Source organism: Oryza sativa, chromosome 5 (assembly GCF_034140825.1).
Source record: "Oryza sativa Japonica Group chromosome 5, ASM3414082v1".
In the NCBI taxonomy this organism is placed as follows: domain Eukaryota; kingdom Viridiplantae; phylum Streptophyta; class Magnoliopsida; order Poales; family Poaceae; genus Oryza; species Oryza sativa.
Window position 1 is genome coordinate 21,270,508 of NC_089039.1, and position 18,031 is coordinate 21,288,538.

General features: G+C 51.0%; 2 long non-coding RNA genes across 2 annotated transcripts; both read right to left on the minus strand.

Moving 5' to 3' along the window:
• Positions 1-1,349: 1,349 nt before the first annotated feature.
• Positions 1,350-2,880, minus strand: LOC107281046 (uncharacterized). Its single transcript, XR_001545937.3, has 4 exons — positions 2,101-2,880; positions 1,834-1,920; positions 1,670-1,747; positions 1,350-1,581 (listed from the first exon to the last, which is right to left on the minus strand). It is a non-coding gene; the product is annotated as an uncharacterized lncRNA (long non-coding RNA).
• Positions 2,881-3,524: 644 nt separating this feature from the next.
• On the minus strand, positions 3,525-5,488 carry LOC107281032 (uncharacterized). The gene is made up of 4 exons (XR_001545921.3): positions 5,022-5,488; positions 4,505-4,611; positions 4,081-4,401; positions 3,525-3,954 (listed from the first exon to the last, which is right to left on the minus strand). It is a non-coding gene; the product is annotated as an uncharacterized lncRNA (long non-coding RNA).
• Positions 5,489-18,031: the final 12,543 nt, after the last annotated feature.

Sequence of the window (18,031 nt, forward strand, 5' to 3'; positions counted from 1 at the left end):
TTTAAAAGAAAAAAAAATCATTTGATTAAAAAATATACAGTTAATTTACTTCAGGGTTGCTATTATGAATTTTTTTAGCAAGATTGCCATACTGATTAGTTGTTAGTTATAGTCATATTATAAGTCGTTTAGCTTTTTTCTTAGTCAAAATTCTTTAGGCTTATTTAAGTTTAGTGAAAAATTAGCAACATTTACAACACCAAATTAGTTTCATTAAATTTAATATTGAATATATTTTGATAATATGTTCGCTTTGTATCGAAAATGTTAGTATATTTTTCTCCAAACTTGATCAAACTTTAAGAATCATAATTAAGAAAAAAAAGTCAAACAATATGAAACAATATGAAACAGAGGGAGTATATTACATTGCAACGTGCCCAAAGTTGTGGATCACATTAATCACCGTGTTTAGCACTGAAAAACAAAGCTAGAAACGATTCAGTTTTACATAATAAGTCGTTCTTGACTTTTGGGCTAGTAAAAAACTATTGCTAACAGAATATCATACAACAAGTCAACAGGGTTGCCTCGTAGGAAATCAAGCATACAGAATGCCGTTATTATCAGCAAAATGATATTCTGTGTTAGAGATAACAATCCAAAGTTACTCTGAGAACAAGTACATTGTTGATCACTCACTACTATATCTCCTGTGATAAGTACATACACAGATTTTTGTTAAGCAATTGAATGACATGATAAATAATCTATATTATTACATCGCAGATTGATGATTGATACATGTCCTTATGTCCCTGCTGCGCATGTAAATAAACAGATGAATACCCATGATGATTATCAGGATTGAATTGCTTTCTATGCACTTAAAATTGATGGGATAATTTGAACAATGTTAGCTGAGCGTACATTACCATTTCAGCTAGTAATAATTACATTATAGCTTCCTCTTATCTGCAGTGCTTGCATGAACAATAAATAAAGGCCAATATAATCACCTGATCACTATCCCTCAAATAAAACACAAATTGTATAAATATGAAAAGAGTTGTTAATCCAAATGTGTGCCGTGTATTGCAGGACAGCGGCAAAATACTCGTACACCCTCTAAACTGGAACAGCGGGAGTAAATTTTTTTTCATTTGGATGTGTATACAATAAAACTCGTCACAATTTGCAACTGAGGTGAATCGAGTTTCAGTTTGGATCATATTAAATCTAAGCTTTGTAAAATGGGACTGACATAATTCTGCAATAAAGGATTCACATTCAGTTTTAGAGAAATATCACATATAAAAAGGCAACATTCAGATAGTGCTCATCTAGTTTCAGCAGGGGGAACAATTTGGTGTAATTATTTAGTATGCAACATTCTAACAGTTCACATATATATTTATCAAGTGGTCAACTTAAGGATCTCTTACTACTGCTGAATGTTCATATATGTCAATCCAACGGACAAAAAACAACTAAATGCATTCCACTTATCATAGGCAAGAATTTGCATCTTTCAGGTTGGATGCACAAACATACACATTCAACAGTGCAAGCTCATTCGCCAACATGTGGTTCTTCACCTGCAACCTACCACACTCCCAAGTCTTCTTGAAGATTTCTTTCCTGAATTACCAATAATGCAATTCACTAATCCATGATCAGAGAAAAAGTCAGGGACATCAAAGATGACTGCTGAATAAATCGATCATACCTCCATTTTCAGATTGAGCAGCTTCTGAACACATTCTTTCTTTGCTTAACTGCCTCCCACATCACCTCCTGCAGCCGCCTGCTAGCTTATCAAGAAACCATTAGCAAATATGATAGTACAAGCATAGCCCAACATGAGATCTGGTAAATGACATTAACGCTCACCTTAGCATTGAGCTCCGGGATCATCTTGGAAGAAATACAATAGCGTTGATGCTAACTGAAGCGGCAGCTAGGATTTGGCTTCAGCTCCTGCATGTAAGTACAAGTCACCTCACTTCTCAAATTTGTGATGTAATAGCATTTCAAGGCAATCTTTAACAGTACATCACCAACTGAATTGGGGCAGGCACAAGTGTAAAAAAGCAAAAAAAAAAAAATCGAGGGTAGATTACAAGATATAATGGCAACACCAGCAGCAGTGTCCACTACCTCCATGTGCCAGCCGATGCGACGAACAGCGGAGGCGTGGTAGACGGTGGCGCCGGCGAGGCGGAGAAGTACCTGTCCACCCGTGGCGTGGCGGCAGCGGTGCTTGAGGGTAGTCAGGTGGCACCTGAGATATTGGCAAGACACCGCTCCCTCCGCCGACCGCTTCCTGCGCTGCCGCCGGATCGACGGGAGCAGCATATCGCCGTGCCGACCGCTCCCTGAGCCGCCACTCCACCTACGCCGCCGCCGGATCGACGTGACGGGATGCGACGACGATGGAGGAGCCGCGTGGGAGAGGAGAAATCGAGCAGTGGCGAACGAGGGCTCAGCCCTGTGCGGCAGGGGCGAAGCCGATTGCGGCGGATGCTAGAAGTAGTCGACGACGTCCGGAGAGGACAGGCGTTCGCAGTGGGGATCCGAGATGGGGATACCGGCGGCGTGGCGGACAAGCGTTCACGGTGCAGCTGACGGTTGGGCGCGCCGTGCGACGAGGAAGGCGCCGAGCGCGGCAAAGGAGTGGGGTCATCGCGGAGCGGGCGCGTCGCAGACCGGCGTTGGTGGCGCAGCCGACGGTGGGGGGTGCGGGCCATGCGACGAGGCGACCCCACCGTCGGCTGTCCTCGTAATTATAGTAGTTCATAATTCGTCGACCGCGGCGGAGGAATGGAGGAGTGGGGTCGGTGCGGCAGCCGATGAGGCTCCGAGGCAGTTTCTGGCGCGCGTGGCGGATCTGCGGCGACGGCGAATCATGGGGTTCGGCGGTGAGGCGCGGTTCCTAGCATGGGGGTGGGACAACGAGGCGACGGGGAGGGATGCAACGCAAGGGCGAACCGGCGAAGGCATGAATGCGGCGTGCGGGAGGAGCGCGTGATTGAAGGGATGAGTGAGGATTTCCGGGTGTACCGTGCGCGACAGCGCGAGACTGCGAGAGAGAGAGAGGAGGGGAGAGGGGATGCGGGAGAGAGAGGCGCGATCAGAGGGAGGTGCGGAGCCATCGGATCTTACCCCATAGATGAATTTGGATAGTTGGATGTGTCACATGATGAATGAGTAAAAATATTTGTTAAACTATAGTGTAGATTATTCTTCAGAACCTATCCATACTAGTAGCATGCCCGTGCTAACGCTACGGTAACATTTGGTAATGCACGTAGTCATGTTTTTCAAGCATATATATATGTAACAAATAATACATAATCATATTCGCAAATAAGTCGCGACCGAAATCGTTCATCAAAATTTCGAAACATCTAGAAAACAACAAAATACAAAAAGTAATTATGCTAGCAAACAACAACTAAAAAGCAAAATGCCTAGAGATGTTATATTAACTGGTCCACTTCTTTTCTCCGACTCCGACCGCCTTCCATGACGAGCACATGATATTTTGGCTGCTTGATACAATCTCTATATCACATGCTTGCTTCAACGGAGGAAGTATTATTTTCATTTGGATGTATAGAAATAAAACTCATTACAATTTGCAACTTAGGTGAATAAAAAATACCATAGCTTGGCCTTAGAAAGAGAGAAAATCAGAATATTCTAGACCAAAAGCTTTCTAAATCAGCATACCTGATATTATTACTATATGAAAATAATAATCCATGACCATCGACAATTATATATTATCACTTCAATATACAATATATGTCCACACAAAAAGAAACAGTAGAGTTATTTTTATAGATATTCATATAATCTTGTCAGTTTTGGCAAGTATAATTCAAGACCAGAATCTGGATAATTTTTCACACGATTTCCATGATCCGCATCAGAACAACAAATAATCCTTACCCGAAAATCCTAGGCAACTTGGTGGTCCTACCAAAACCGATCCTTGTAAGTTGCAACCTGAAATTTATCGGATCTAAAAAATAAGAATGCTAATATTAGCCATAAAACAACATTTCCAATATGGCCCATGAAAATATATACAATGTTTGATGTAATTTGGTAGAAAAGCACTTGGTAAATTACCATCATTTTCTTGATTTACCATTGTCACAGTTGCCCAAAGGAATTTTACTGAAAACACCTTAGCAAACAAATGGTGTATGTAGAGCTTGGCAAACATCTTGGCAGATTCACATCTTCCAAAATTCGAACAGTGTATTCATATTTCTCATTCTAGTTGAGAATGCCAAAAAAATCTGGCGTTCTCTCTCATGCTCCTCCCTCTCAAAGAAACATGTATTCACAGACAGCACAACGCCACACTGCCCTGACATGTTTTCCAGTACAGAATCCTCAGTAGACAAACTACCAACAATCTAGGACAGGAATTGGCAATCTGGGAAGCTTGAGGTTACAAACAAAAGAATAAAAAATAATATTTCAGTCGATATAACACTCCATCTACTGCAAACTCAAATTGTTGAAGAATCGTTGATTTGTTTCTTACCCAACAAAATATGAAGGCGATGGATCGACGGCAACCTGATGTCAGGGTGACGGAGACCCCAGCAAGCCAGCACCCTTGACCACATAGGAGAGATTCCCTACTATTGACTGCATTTACACCAGAAGGGCTATAAGCATCTCATTAAATCATAATATGGTCGATAGAATGTGCACTTGGAGTGATCACTGTTTGAAGTAGAGGAATGGATTTTTTTCTTCTAAAAATGAGCTCATATTTGTCTTAAAAAAAGGTTTCTTTGAACAATTATGTACAGCAATTTTTTTGTCTGAATTAACCAAATGATCCACATGAATTAACCTGATATGTAATTTGTTCAGAACCAGACTATATATATGATTTTATGATTGCAATTTTTTTTTCTGTTACCACACATACAAATTTTCATCATATATTTTCGCTAAACAAAAATGATATATGAGCAAAAGACGACGCTATAATTGGAAACATATCTACAGAAACTCTCTAATTGGAAACAACAAAATTGGGGAAATTTGACCTGATCTCAATGGAGATTAGCAGCACAACAGGGGAGCACAAAGATCGTTAGAGCTGCCACACAGATCGGTCGCCGGGGAGCGCCATGCTACTGTTCAAGCCGCCACTTGCCAACGAGGAGCACAATTGCCGATGGAAGATGGAGCAATGGCGCTGTGATGTTGCCGAAGATCCGCTGCAGTCCACGTCATGCCGGCGAGGCGCCTTTCGCTCCAGCCACTGCGCCACCTCAGTCAGAAACGAATTGCGGCGTTGCGCGTCGATTTCACCGGAGATCACCGCGCCACCGCTTCACCTTCGTCGAGGACTCACAGTAGGCGGCGACAGGGGAGAGATGAGGGCGGCAATGGAGACCACGGCGAGCCGGCGCCCTTGACGACGGAGGATCTAAGGCGGCGGCATGCGGCAGGCGGCGATTAGGGCAGCGGCGTGGTTAGGGGCGGAGAGGAGACGTGGATCTGGGAGAGCAAGAGAGATAGTGGGGCGTGCGCGATTCAGGAGGTGGGAGGTGGAATCAGCGATTCCGGGAGGGGGGAGGTTGGATCGATCTCCATCGTTCGATTTTACACGGACGATCTGAACCGTTGAGTGATGAATGTAAGAGTAGGAGTGAATGATAAGTAAAATGAGTTGGTGAATTATATGGTAGATTTAGTCGACAAAAGCAAAACGCGCTGCCACATATGAAAGAAGTGGGCTTCGTAACTTAAAACTAAGGATGTGTTTAATTCCCTTCAAACTTTAAAAAATCCATCACATCAAATGTTTGGACACATGCATAAAGTATTAATTGTAGGAAAAAAACCAATTGCACAATTTGCATGTAAATTACGAGACGAATCTTTTCAGCCTAATTACTCCATGATTTGACAATGTGTTGCTACAGTAAACATTTGCTAATGATGAATAATTAGACTTAATAAATTTATCTCGCAGTTTACAAGCGGAATCTGTAATTTGTTTTGTTATTAGTCTACATTTAATATATCAAACTAGCATGGTGGCCCGCGCAGATTGCGCGGCTAGCATCATTATAGTATCTCTCATATAATAGCATATATGTTTTCTCAATATATTATTCAAATATATTAAAATGACAACATAATTTTAAAGTTTATACTAACTTTACGAAACTACTAATGTGTGATATTCACATTGTATTTTATATACGTGTTATTTATTAATTATTTTTAATATCAAATTTTAGTTATTTGTATGTGTGTGTGTGTGTATATATATATATATAATATTAAAAATAATTAATAATTAACACGTATATAAAATACAATATGAATATGAATAGTACGCATTAGTAGTTTCGTAAAGTTAGTACAAAATTTAAAATTACGTTGTTATTTTAATATATTTTAATAATAAATTAAGAAAACATATATGCTATTATATGAGAGAAAATATAATGATGCTAGCCGCGTAATCTACGCGAGCCACCATGCTAGTTATAATACATATGAGAGAAACAATAGACCCATAAGAAAATAGAGTGGCGTAGGTAGATGGAACATATAAAAACTATAAACAAAATCTCAAAATAGAATTTTAATGATAATTAAGAGGAGGGACGACGAGCAGTTCGTTAAGCAGCACGGTCTCGATGATTGGCGGGATTTCTAGAAAGTAACAAAAAAACCTCAATGATAATTATGTTCGATATTCAAATCTCAACGATAATAAAAATGAGAGGCAGCGGGCGGGCCGTAGAGGAGTACATGGTGGCGTTTGGTGAGACTTCTAAAAATTATAAAAATAAAACCCAACGATACAATGAACTCTAAAACCACAAGGTCAAATTTGTAAATGACGGAGAATGAACTCCACCACCAGGGAACCGTGAGACTCCCCTTTGTGAGTTCGGCCGGGGGCAGCGGATGAGATTCGAGTGCTTGGCAAGCGGAGCTGTGTGATCTTGAGGGGGTTAGGCCCCTCCAAGACGATGAGACAAAAGAGGATTATACAGGTTTGGGCCACTGAGAAGCGTAATACCCTACTCCTGTGCATGATTGATTGAATGTAGAATACAAGTGCTTGGGGTTGCGAGACCCAAGCGCCAGTTCGCTCAGAAGTCCCCCCCTCCACCATTAGGCCTGGACCTCCTTTTATACCTCAAGGGGTTACCACATGGGCCCAACAACCTAACCTAGCTCCGGTGGAGAAGTATTATAATCTTTACATTAAATGCATGTCTTATCTCTTGACTTGGGAAGCCAAGCACACGTCGTCTTGATGATGGGGCCTGTCAAATCTTGCCGCCTGACACGGGGGTGCCCCTGTCAGTCACCATTTAACGGGTGAAGACTTCTGGTCTCCTATTACACCGGGAAACGGGAGCCTTGCTTTGACCAGAGCGGGAGGACCGAATCCGGCTGGGATAAGAGGATGAGAACCTCTCACCATCATTATTTGATGGGATATGTCGGGCTGCACGCCGCCTGACACACGCGATGGTGCGCCTGACATCAAGGGTCCCATCAGTCATTCGACCGGTCACAGACCGGTTGAGTGCACTGCACACCGCATTAAACGCGGCGTGGCGCGACCGCTCGGGACGCCATAAATGCGGGTAGGTGGGCACCTGGAGGCGGACACCTAACCCACTGTACGTGGTGACCTAGTGTCACGCCCAGAAATTTAACCCAAATTTCCAGACTATTTTGCGTATTAAATCCCTGTCCAGGACCAGCCAGGGTACACAAAACGACAAGTAATATACAGTTCCAAACGTAAAATAAGCGTAAAATACTTACAGAAGAGGCACTTAGTCCTCACACCGAAACAAAAGCAGCAGCAGCGGAAAAAAAAACGATCCTAGCGGGGCTTCAGCTCCACTCCACAGGCCAAACTCAACTGGGGTCTGAGCCTTGGTCCTCTAACTCCATCTTCAGCTCAGAAGCACTACACTTCTGAAAAGGGGGAATAATAGCAAGGCTGAGTACAACCACCGTACTCAGCAAGCCACACCAACGATGCAGACGTGCAAGGGGATACAAGGATGGTTTGTGGCTATTTGCATAAAGGCGGTTGTAAAACATTTTATTGAGCAAAACAGTAAAACTGTTGAGTAATTAAAGTAACATTAAATCTCCACTGATCAACGCTACACCACGTTGAACAGGCCCAACCAACCCACCTAAACTACAGTGTATTGGGTCGATTTATTAAGTGTGAGACTAATCACGGTGAATCTAGTCGACCGCCCATAACCGCGGGCACGGCTATTCGAATAGTTTTACTCTGATCAGAGGTGTACAACTGTACCCACAAGACACAGCCCCACGACACGTTTCCGTGCGCCGACATGCCACCACGACATACCGGAAAGAGGCCGTGACAGGACCCTTCGCATAACCCCCTCTAGCCAAGCACACCACACCTCAGGTTTCACCCCCGTCCCCAGCGGGCAACGGGCAGTCCCCTCTCGTGCCTAGGTGAATCCGGAAGCGACAGAGGCCGTCGCAGGGCCCGCCCCGCTCCATCACGCCCACCCTTGCCTGGATGCGTCGACTAGAGGAAAGCTACACTACAAGCCCAGCCGTTGCCCGCGCTGGCTTGTGGTAAGTACGATAAGTTCTTCCAGGGCATCCCGCGAATCGGTCCTTAACTGCCATGGGTGCGACCAGCAAAACCATGCACCCACAGCCCACCATTCAGTCGCATTTTAGTTGGATAATTACGACCATGAAGCATGGCCAGATGTCTCGAGCACGCAGCTCAACAAGATACTAGAATGTCTAATACTGCAATTATCCCATCGACTGAGCTAGTGGTAATTAAGCATGGCTAAGCATATAGTTCTAGCTAGGTCATCAAAGTAACACCAGCTAGGCGATTTATTACCCATGGTTGACAAAGGACAGATATCAAGTAAACATGACACAAGCGAGCAGATAGGTAAAACCCTGACCCCATGTAATTAGCAAAACATGCATATTTATTTGCAAACAGTAAAACATTTGTAAATTGGGATCAACATGCTCAAGGGGAATGTGTGACTTGCCTTGCTTCTTCACTTGGATCTTCTGAACTCTTATCCTTGCGAACGCGATCTTCCGAAACGACGGGAACTACACGCTGGCACGCAAAACGAGGAAAAACTCTAATAAAAACCAAGAAAATAGTACATAAAAACTAAACAAACATGTAGAGCTCAATTTTAGATGAATTTTGCAAGTTGAATGGCTCAATTCGGAGTTCGAATGAATTAGATATGAATTTTAGAAGTTTTGAGCCATTTAAATGAATTTCTAGAATTAAACTCGATTTATTGCGCAATTATTATTTATTTTTACAAAGGAAAAGCTTAAGTGCTGACGTCATCAAAGAGGCCGGCGCCGACAGGCGGGCCCCACACGCCAGCGGGTCAAGGGAATCGGTCCACCGTGGACCGGGACCACGGGGTGGTCCACCGCCGGTCCGCAGGAACCGACGGCCCAGATCAGCTCGAGCTGATCGGGCGGCCACGAGGCAGGGCGCCCAGAGCACGGGCACGGCTCAGAGCCGGCCCGGCCGAGACACGACGCACGGCGGCGCACGGCCACCGGCGGCGAGCGGCGGCGCGAGAAGGCGCGCGAAGGGCGGCGGAAAGGAGAGGAGGAAGGGGGATGCTCACCAAGCGGCACGGCACCGGACGGAGGCGAGGTAGCGGCGGCGCTCCCCGGGCGAGGACGACGGCGGCGCCCCAACGGCGGCCGACGGGCGACGAGTGACGGCCGGGGGCCTCCGGGACCTTGAACGGGGAAAAGCGGGCTCCCGTGGAATTTCGGCGGCGAGGGGCGGCGACCGAGGCGCGGCGACGCTGAGGATGGCCACGGGTGCGGCTCGGGACGGCCAGGAGCGGCGGTAAACGGTGGCCGGGGCGGCGAAAGCGGCGGCGGCCTCGGGTTGGCAGTGGAGGTGACAGCTTGGCGGTCGGTTGGGGAGGGGAGCGGCCGACAGGCTTGTCCTCGCGGCGGCGAAGCCGGCTGCGGTGGTGGCAGGGTGCGGGAGCGGCGACGGCGGAGAGAGGTGGTGCACGTGGTGGCGGTGTTTCGGAGTTGGGGAGGGGAAAAGGACTAGGGGCCGGGGTAGAGCTCGGCACAGTGATGCCGACGACACAAACGGCACGACGCGGCAAGCCCTAGGGCGGCAGTAGCAGGCGGCTGGAGGCGGTGAATGGCGGTGGTTTTGGCTTGCACTGTGGGAATGGTGCTGCGGGGGTGGAAGGAGAGGACGGAGCGGTGGACGGGGTGTGCACGGCGGCTGCGGTGCCGGGGAGGGCGACGGCGCAGTGCGGGGTGGACGGGAGCGGCGGCGCGGCGCTGCTGGAGTTCGCCGGAGAGCGGCGGTGCGTGGGCTCGGCGCGGGGAGAGCGAGGGAGGGCGCGGCGGCTTGGGAAAAATGGGGGAAATGGATGAGGGAAGGCCGGGGATTGTTTTTATAGGGGAGGGGAGGCGGGATCGAGCCCGGGAGAGGCGGAGTCGGGGCGGCAACCGCCGGTGGCGTGGGCGGCATCGTGGGGTGTGGGTGGCGGTTTTGGAGGGGAGAGGTGGGGGAAAACGGCGCGGACGTGGGCGGCGAGGTCCCACGGACGAGCGCGCGCGCGGGGGGTGGAGGAGGTGGGCGGAAACGGCCGCGTCGTGGGGCGGCTCGGGCGGCCATGGCGGCAGTTGGAGCTGGAGGAAGGGGATGACAGGTGGGGTCCACGGGTCCCACCTGTCGGGGAGAGAGGGAGGGAGAGCTGGATGGGGGACGTAAAACAGACTTCGCGAGGGAGAGGGGAAACGGGCCGACGGCCCAAGAGATGGGGAGGGAGGCCGGCCGGGAGAGGGAGAGAGAGGGCGCGGGCCGCGGGAGGGGAAAAGATCTTGGGCCGAAAGCGGCCCAAAGACAAAGAGGGGAAAATTTTATTTGTTTTCTTTTTATTTTAATTGATTAAATGAACTTTGTGCTATTAAAATTATTTCTTGAGCTCCGAAAATTCACGGGAAATTTCAGAGAGTATTTTAGGGCACAAAGAATATTACAAAATATTCCCGGCCAATGATTTTTAAAGAAAATTTTAATTTCCTCTATAATTCACTTGATTAAGTTGATTTAACTTTTATTTAATTTCTAGAAAATGTATTATTAATTGATTTTTAATCCCGAACGAAAATCGGGGCGTTACACCTAGAGAGGGGGTCGGGGGAGCCCGACCCCTGGTCATGGGAGGGGGCGGCCGCCGCCTGACCTCGGGCCCGATCCCCCCTCGGGGGGAGCCACGTGGCGCCTGGGGCGGCCTTCTCCCTCTAGTCTCGGCCAGGGAGTGGCCGCCGCCCTACTTCGGGCCCGACCCCCCTCGGGGGAGGGCTACGTGGCATTGGAGGGCAGCCTCCTCCATCCAGTCTCTGGGAAGGAGTGGCCGCTGCCCTACCTCGGGCCTGACTCCCCTCGGGGGAGGGCCACGTGGCATCGGGGGGCAGCCTCCTCCGACTATGTCACGCCCCGAACTAATCCCGACCGGAACTAGCCCGTGACGCTCCAAATTAACCTGTTGATCGATACCAGTCCCAGGAAACAGTGCTGGTATCACAGGGAGACAGAATATCACAGCAACAGCGGTCTCTTTATTATAGAGTAGAGATACAGTCATGTTGGGCTACGGACAGATCCCGAGCTCACAACTGCATTACAAAAGGGAACGGAAACCAGGACTAGGACCAACCAACACAGGCGCGACTTGGGAACTAGGCCGAAACCCTAAAACTCATCGTAGCCGGTTTGCTCCTGGAAGAACTCCTCATCAGCAGGATCCGCTTCATCTTCTTCAGCAACTGGGGGGGATTATTTATATAGAGCAAGGGTGAGTACGGGAGTACTCAGCAAGCCAAGGGAAATAAGTGTTTAATGCAGGCTTCAAGGAAAGGCTGTTGTTTTTGCAGTTGATTTTATTTGAACTCTTTTCTAAAAACAACTAAGTGAGTGCTTCTCAAACGACACGGTTGAGACAGTGCGTCTCGTCCGGTCGGAGTACGTGCAATGTATCAGTCTTTAAAATTTGAAAACAAGGTTGGCACCCGGCCAACAGCTTTTCAAACGGCCACCCGGGCCAACAACTTTCAAACGGCCACCCGGGCCTAGCTGATCCCATCAGCTGCAGATTTTACAAACATCGAACCCCTTTCCACAACAGCAATTTCACAAGCAGTAGTCAAACAAAACTACGCTAGGAATCATCTCACATCCGCCCATGACCGTGGGCACGGCTGTTCGAACAGTTTGTTAACCTCTGCAGAGGGGGTACACTTTACCCACACGACATTACTAACCCGGATCACCCAGCCCATGGGGATCAGCCACGTCGGGAGACCTCCAAGCTTTCATGACAAGGCATTTCCAAAGCCGACACAGGTTTACCATATGCCGACGAGAGGGGTCCCAGACCAACAACAGGTTAGGTCCCAGACCATACTGTGCCAGGAAGCCCAGGGGTCCTCCCCGACACCACCCCGGCGAATCCACATGTCTCTCGGCATCAAGGCTCCCCTGATAAGCTAGTTACTCAGCCAGGGGTGTCCCATTCCACCCATGTGGTCGTACTTGTCTTATGTTTTGATGAAATTCCAAGGAAACGGTCCTTAAGTGCAAGAGCGGAAAACCGTACACCCGGTACGTTCCCCGGTCCGCGGTTTCGGAAATTCATTTAGTTCGCAAGCACCGACCCAGGTGTCGGGTTTTCCAAGTCTTTTGTAAAACCCAAGTTTTACCCAAGTTGTTACTCAGATTTTAAGTTTGAAGGCGACCGTCGATACTCGCACAGAGTGCACGAATATCGAGGTGCAACTAGATGGTTACAAGGGGACATGGTATCACAATTAATAAAGGAAGGATCAAATGCAACAAATTAGGTAGGTCCGCCAATCTGCCTTGCAGACGGGACAACAGGTTAAGTGCGATCCTATCAATGCATAATATTTTCAAACAACATAATTAAATTTCAAATATAGGCTCAAGATGTTCAAAGGTGGCTTGCCTTGCTCGAGATCTGGAGCTTGATCCTCGAAATCCTCGCGCTGCGGGTCTTCGGGCTCCGAAACTACACGCGAAACAAACGGCGAAAATAAAGCCCTATTAATGACCTCTAAGCATGCCATTAGATAGATCTCGAGATTTGAGGAATTTTGGAAGTTGAACGGAGTCAAACGGATTTACAGTTGGGAAGATATTGAATTTATAAGATTATTGGATTTTTGGTCTAAAGGAAAAGGATTTAATTAAGTCCTTTTTGAAAAAGAAAAGAAAAGAAAGGAAAAGAGGGAGGGAAAATAGACTTTTCCTCGGGCGGCTAGGGCGCGGCCCGAGAGAGATGGGGCGGTCCGGCCGAGCTAAATGGGCCGGCCGGCCCAAGGCGGCCCAAGCGCGCGCGCGGGGGAGGGGAGGAGAGAGAGGGCCGGTGGACCGGGCTCACCACGCGTGGTCCCGGGTGGGACCCGCTTGTCAGCGGCTCGGCTCACCGTGCGGAGGGAGCACGCGGCGCGGCGCTAGGGTGGGGGAGGGACGCGGTGCACGCGCGCGGTTCGCGGTGGATGCGGATGCGGCGGGCCCACGCGCAGCCTCACGGCTCGCGGTGGAACGCGCGCACGGGAGGGACTGACCGGGATCGGCCCGATCCGATCTCGGCCGAGCTGGCGCCGACGTGGCGCCTACGTGGCCGCTACGCGGGCCGGCGGGAGGTAGACGACGACGCCGGCCGGAACGGACGGCGGACGACAGCGGCGAGCGGCGGAGTGAACCACGGCGATACCGGCGAAAGCGAGTACACCGGGTGGTTGCTCAGGACGAGGGGAGACGAGCCAACGGCTCGGATTCGCCGGAGGGAGTCCGTCGGCTGCGGATTGCGGCGGCGGCAACCGGCGGAGAGAAAAGGGGAAAACGGCGACGAGGTCACGAGGGGCCAATTCCCGGCGGCGAGAGCACCTACGCGGCTATGGGAATCCGTTGCTAGCGTCGGATTGGGCGGAGCTACGCCGAGCGAGGCCGGCGACGAGCGGCGCTTCCGAGCTCGGGCGGCGACGGCGGCGAGCACACGGCGAGCGGCGGCAACGGCCGGGGCGGCGCCGGCTAGCTACGGGGAGGCTACTCGTGCTACTACCGAAAACTAAGGAGGAGAGATGGAGCGAGGAGGAAGAACGGAGGGAGGCACTACCGTGCGGACGGGACGCAGTGACGAGAGGCCGACGGCGCGGGAGTAAACTCTCCGGCCTCGGGCCGGGGAAGAGGAAGAAGAGGGCGCGCCCGGAGTCCCCTTCCGCGTCCTAGTGCGCACCGGCTCCTCCGGCACGCACGCGACGACGAACGGCGACGGCGAACAGGGGCGACAGTGGCGGCGAGAGACGAAAACGAGGGAGATTGGAGGGGGAGGGGCTTGGGTTTAAATGGGCAGCAATGTCGGTTTGGGAGAGGGGAACCGACATTGGACGGTCAAGCCGGCGAGCTGGCGCTCCGGCTAGCGGCCAAAACGGCAACAGAAGGTGACGCCGGCGAGAGGGAAAAAGAGAAAAAAAAAGGGGAGGGAAAGGGGGCTTGTCCCTTGCCTCTTTGGGAAAAGGAGGAGGGGAGCGGGGGCGACGCGGCAGAGGGAGGGGGAGCTCTGCCTCCGTCCCTTGGCGGCTTGCGCGCGGAGAGGCGGGGCCGAGGCGATGACGACGGCGATGACGGCGGGGCGGTGTGGAGCGGAGCAGCGACACGAGCGACAGGCGCGGCAGGGGCTGACGGCGGCAGCGACCAGGCGGTCGGCAACCACGGCACGCGCGCGCGGAAACAACGGGCGGCGCGGTGGTTTGAGCGGCGCGGCTCGGGCACGCGCGCTGGCTAGCGGAACCGGGCGGCTGCGCGGACGGCGCAGACGCGACGCGGGCGACGACCACGCGGGCGCGCGCGCGAACGACGCGCGGGGAGCGGCAGCGAGGGAGCGGAAAGGAGGACTTGGCTCGGCGCGGCCGGCTCAAGCGCACGCGCGCGGGCAGGGCGCAGGCGGAGCGGAGGGCGCTCGGCGCGACGCTCGCGCACGCGCACGCGGCGCGCGGGCGGAGCGGAGGGGGAGGAAGAGAGAGAGAGAGAGAGAGAGAGAGCGCCGGGAGGGAGGGGGAGATGGGCCGAGAGAGATTCGGCCCATCGACCCCGGGGGAGGCAAAATAGACTTTTGCGGAGGGATTGATTTGGAAGGATTTGGATTCGGAATTGGACTCGACGATAGATCGGGGATTGAGATCCGAGATGGCACGGACACTAGACAACAAGCAAAGAAACAAATTTCGCAATTAGGGTTTTTAAGAGATAATTTTCCCGCTAGGCGCCACGACGGAAAGGGCGCTACAGACTAGTCTTTGGGGAAGGAGTGGCCGCCACCCCACCTCGGGCCTGACTCCCCTCGGGGGAGGGCCACGTGGCATCGTGGGGTAGCCTCCTCCCTCTAAACCTAATATTCCTGGGCCCATATCACCGACAGTAGCCCCCGGCGTTAGCCCTGACCAAAACTTTTCCTAGGTGGTCAGGGTTGACGCCACTCTGTTAGTCAAATGACATGTGGACCAGATCTCTTATTCTTTCTTTGCTGGCACTAAGACCCATGCGCCTTTTTCGCCCCAGCCTGAGGGTGACTCGCTAGCCCGTGCCTTAGGCTGTGAACTTATTTTCTGTATATATTCAGCAAACGTTGTTAGATTATCTCGGGCCCGTGACCTTACGCTTGCCCCTGCCATTTGTTAACCTCTGTTCATGTTCTACTTCATCTATTCAAACGATTATTTTCGCGAGTGTGAGGAATGAACTTTCCATAGCCAGCAATCTTCACCCGTGATCAAGCTAAGCTGGGCGCCGTAGCCAGCCGGCGGGGCCGAAGCCAGCCGCTACGGAAGAGCTAGCACAGGGGGCCCCGGGCGTCGACGGTACCCAGAGCTCGACGCAGGGCTAGGATAGAGCTAGGAATCGTAGCCCCCACACTTTAAGCAAAGAATCGTTTGAATGGATGAAGCGAATACAAACTTTTTGTTACCAAGGGAGGCAAGCCTGCGCGCGACACATAGGTACCGTGGGACCGCGAGGAAGAGATAGGCGAGAGATAAATATAAGCAAGAATAATTCTATGCAAACGATTAACTTCGCGCAAGTGTGAGGACTGAACTTTCTATAGCCAGCAATCTTCGCCTGCGATCAAGCGAAGCTGAGCGTCGTAACCAGCCGACGGGGCCAAAGCCAGACGCTACGGAAGAGCTAGCACAGGGGGCCCCGGGCGTCGACGGCGTCCAGAGCTCGACGCAGGGCTAGGATAGAGCTAGGAATCGTAGCCCCCACACTTTTAGCAAAGAATTGCTTGTATGAATGAAGCAAACACAAACCTTGCTTGCATATCGCGACCTTTCAAACCTTTAGCTCGAAGAGGGCCCCCCACTATGGGTTCCGAACCATCTTGGGAAGACTGTGACCACTTAGCAAACGAGGTCAGGTTCCCACGAGCCTGTGTCCTCACGCTACACATTTTGTTTGCTCTTTTCTTTCGGTGGCCTCCTTCCAATCTCTTTTCCTTTTACATGGACGATTACTTTCGCACGAGTGTGAGAGCCGAAAACTCTAGAGCCAGCAATTCCTGTCCACAGTTGAGCCAGGCCGGGTACCATGGCCAGCCGGCGGGACCAAAGCCAGCCGCTACGGAAGAGCCAGCACAGGGGGTCCCGGGCGTCGATGGCACCCAGAGCTCAACTTAAGGCTAGGATAAGGCTAGAAGACTTAGCCCCCACACTTAGCGAAGAATCGTTCATGTAGATTGGAGAGAGGTTGGGCTCTTACCACCGAGGGAGCAAACAAATGAGCAACACGCGGGCGTCGCAGGGCCATGAGAATAGAATGGGGGGAAATAAATATAAGATTTCAAGCTGTACTAGGTTGATGAGTTGAAAATTTGAAAGTACTGAAAACATGAGAGGATGATTAGTTGAGCCGGGCCAGGCACCATAGCCAGCCGGTGGGACCAAAGTTAGCCGCTACGGAAGAGCCAGCACAGGGGATCCTGGGCTTTGATGGCAGCCGGAGCTCAACTGCAGGGGTCCTCCCAGGAGTGGACCGAGGCGGGCAGCAGGTTCATGAGCCAACCCCGCGCTTGGCCCCTGAGGGCCATGGGGAAGAAGTTCGCCATGACCCGGTCGTCACCCCCCATCGCCTCTATGATCGTCATGTGGATCTGGAAGGACTCAAGGGATTGACGCTGTCGTCGTACTTCTCGGTGAGGCTAGGCCGGAACTTTGGGGGCCATCGGACATTCCGAAGACTCGCCACAAAGACCTGGTAGCCAAGCTTACCTGGTGGGGATGTGGGGGGCCTTGCCCCCTGCCTGGGGTGGCACGACACTCCTAAGGATGCTGCGCCTTCCCCGTAGCGGTGGCGCGACACTCACCACGCCAGCACTCAAAAGAACCTCAAAAATCACGAACGCACCGCCTACCTGGCGCGCCAGATGTCAGAGAATGAACTCCTCCACCAGGGAACCGTGAGGCCCCCCTTTGTGAGTTCGGCCAGGGGCAGCGGGTGAGATTCGAGGGCTTGGTGAGCGGAGCTGTGTGATCTTGAGGGGGTTAGGCCCCTCCAAGACGATGAGACAAAATATGTTTATATAGGTTCGGGCCGCTGAGATGCGTAATACCTTACTCCTGTGCATGATTGATTGAATGTAGAACACAAGTGCTTGGGGTTGCGAGACCCAAGCGCCAGTTCGCTCGGAAATCCCCCCCCTCCACCACTAGGCCTGGACCTCCTTTTATACCTCAAGGGGTTACCACATGGGCCCAACAATCTAACCTAGCTCCGGTGGAGAAGTATTATAATCTTTGCATTAAATGCATGTCTTGTCTCTTGACTTGGGAAGCCAAGCACACGTCGTCTTGATGATGGGGCCTGTCAAATCTTGCCGCCTGACACGGGGGGTGCCCCTGTCAGTCACCATTTAACGGGTGAAGACTTCTGGACTCCTATTACACCGGGAAACGG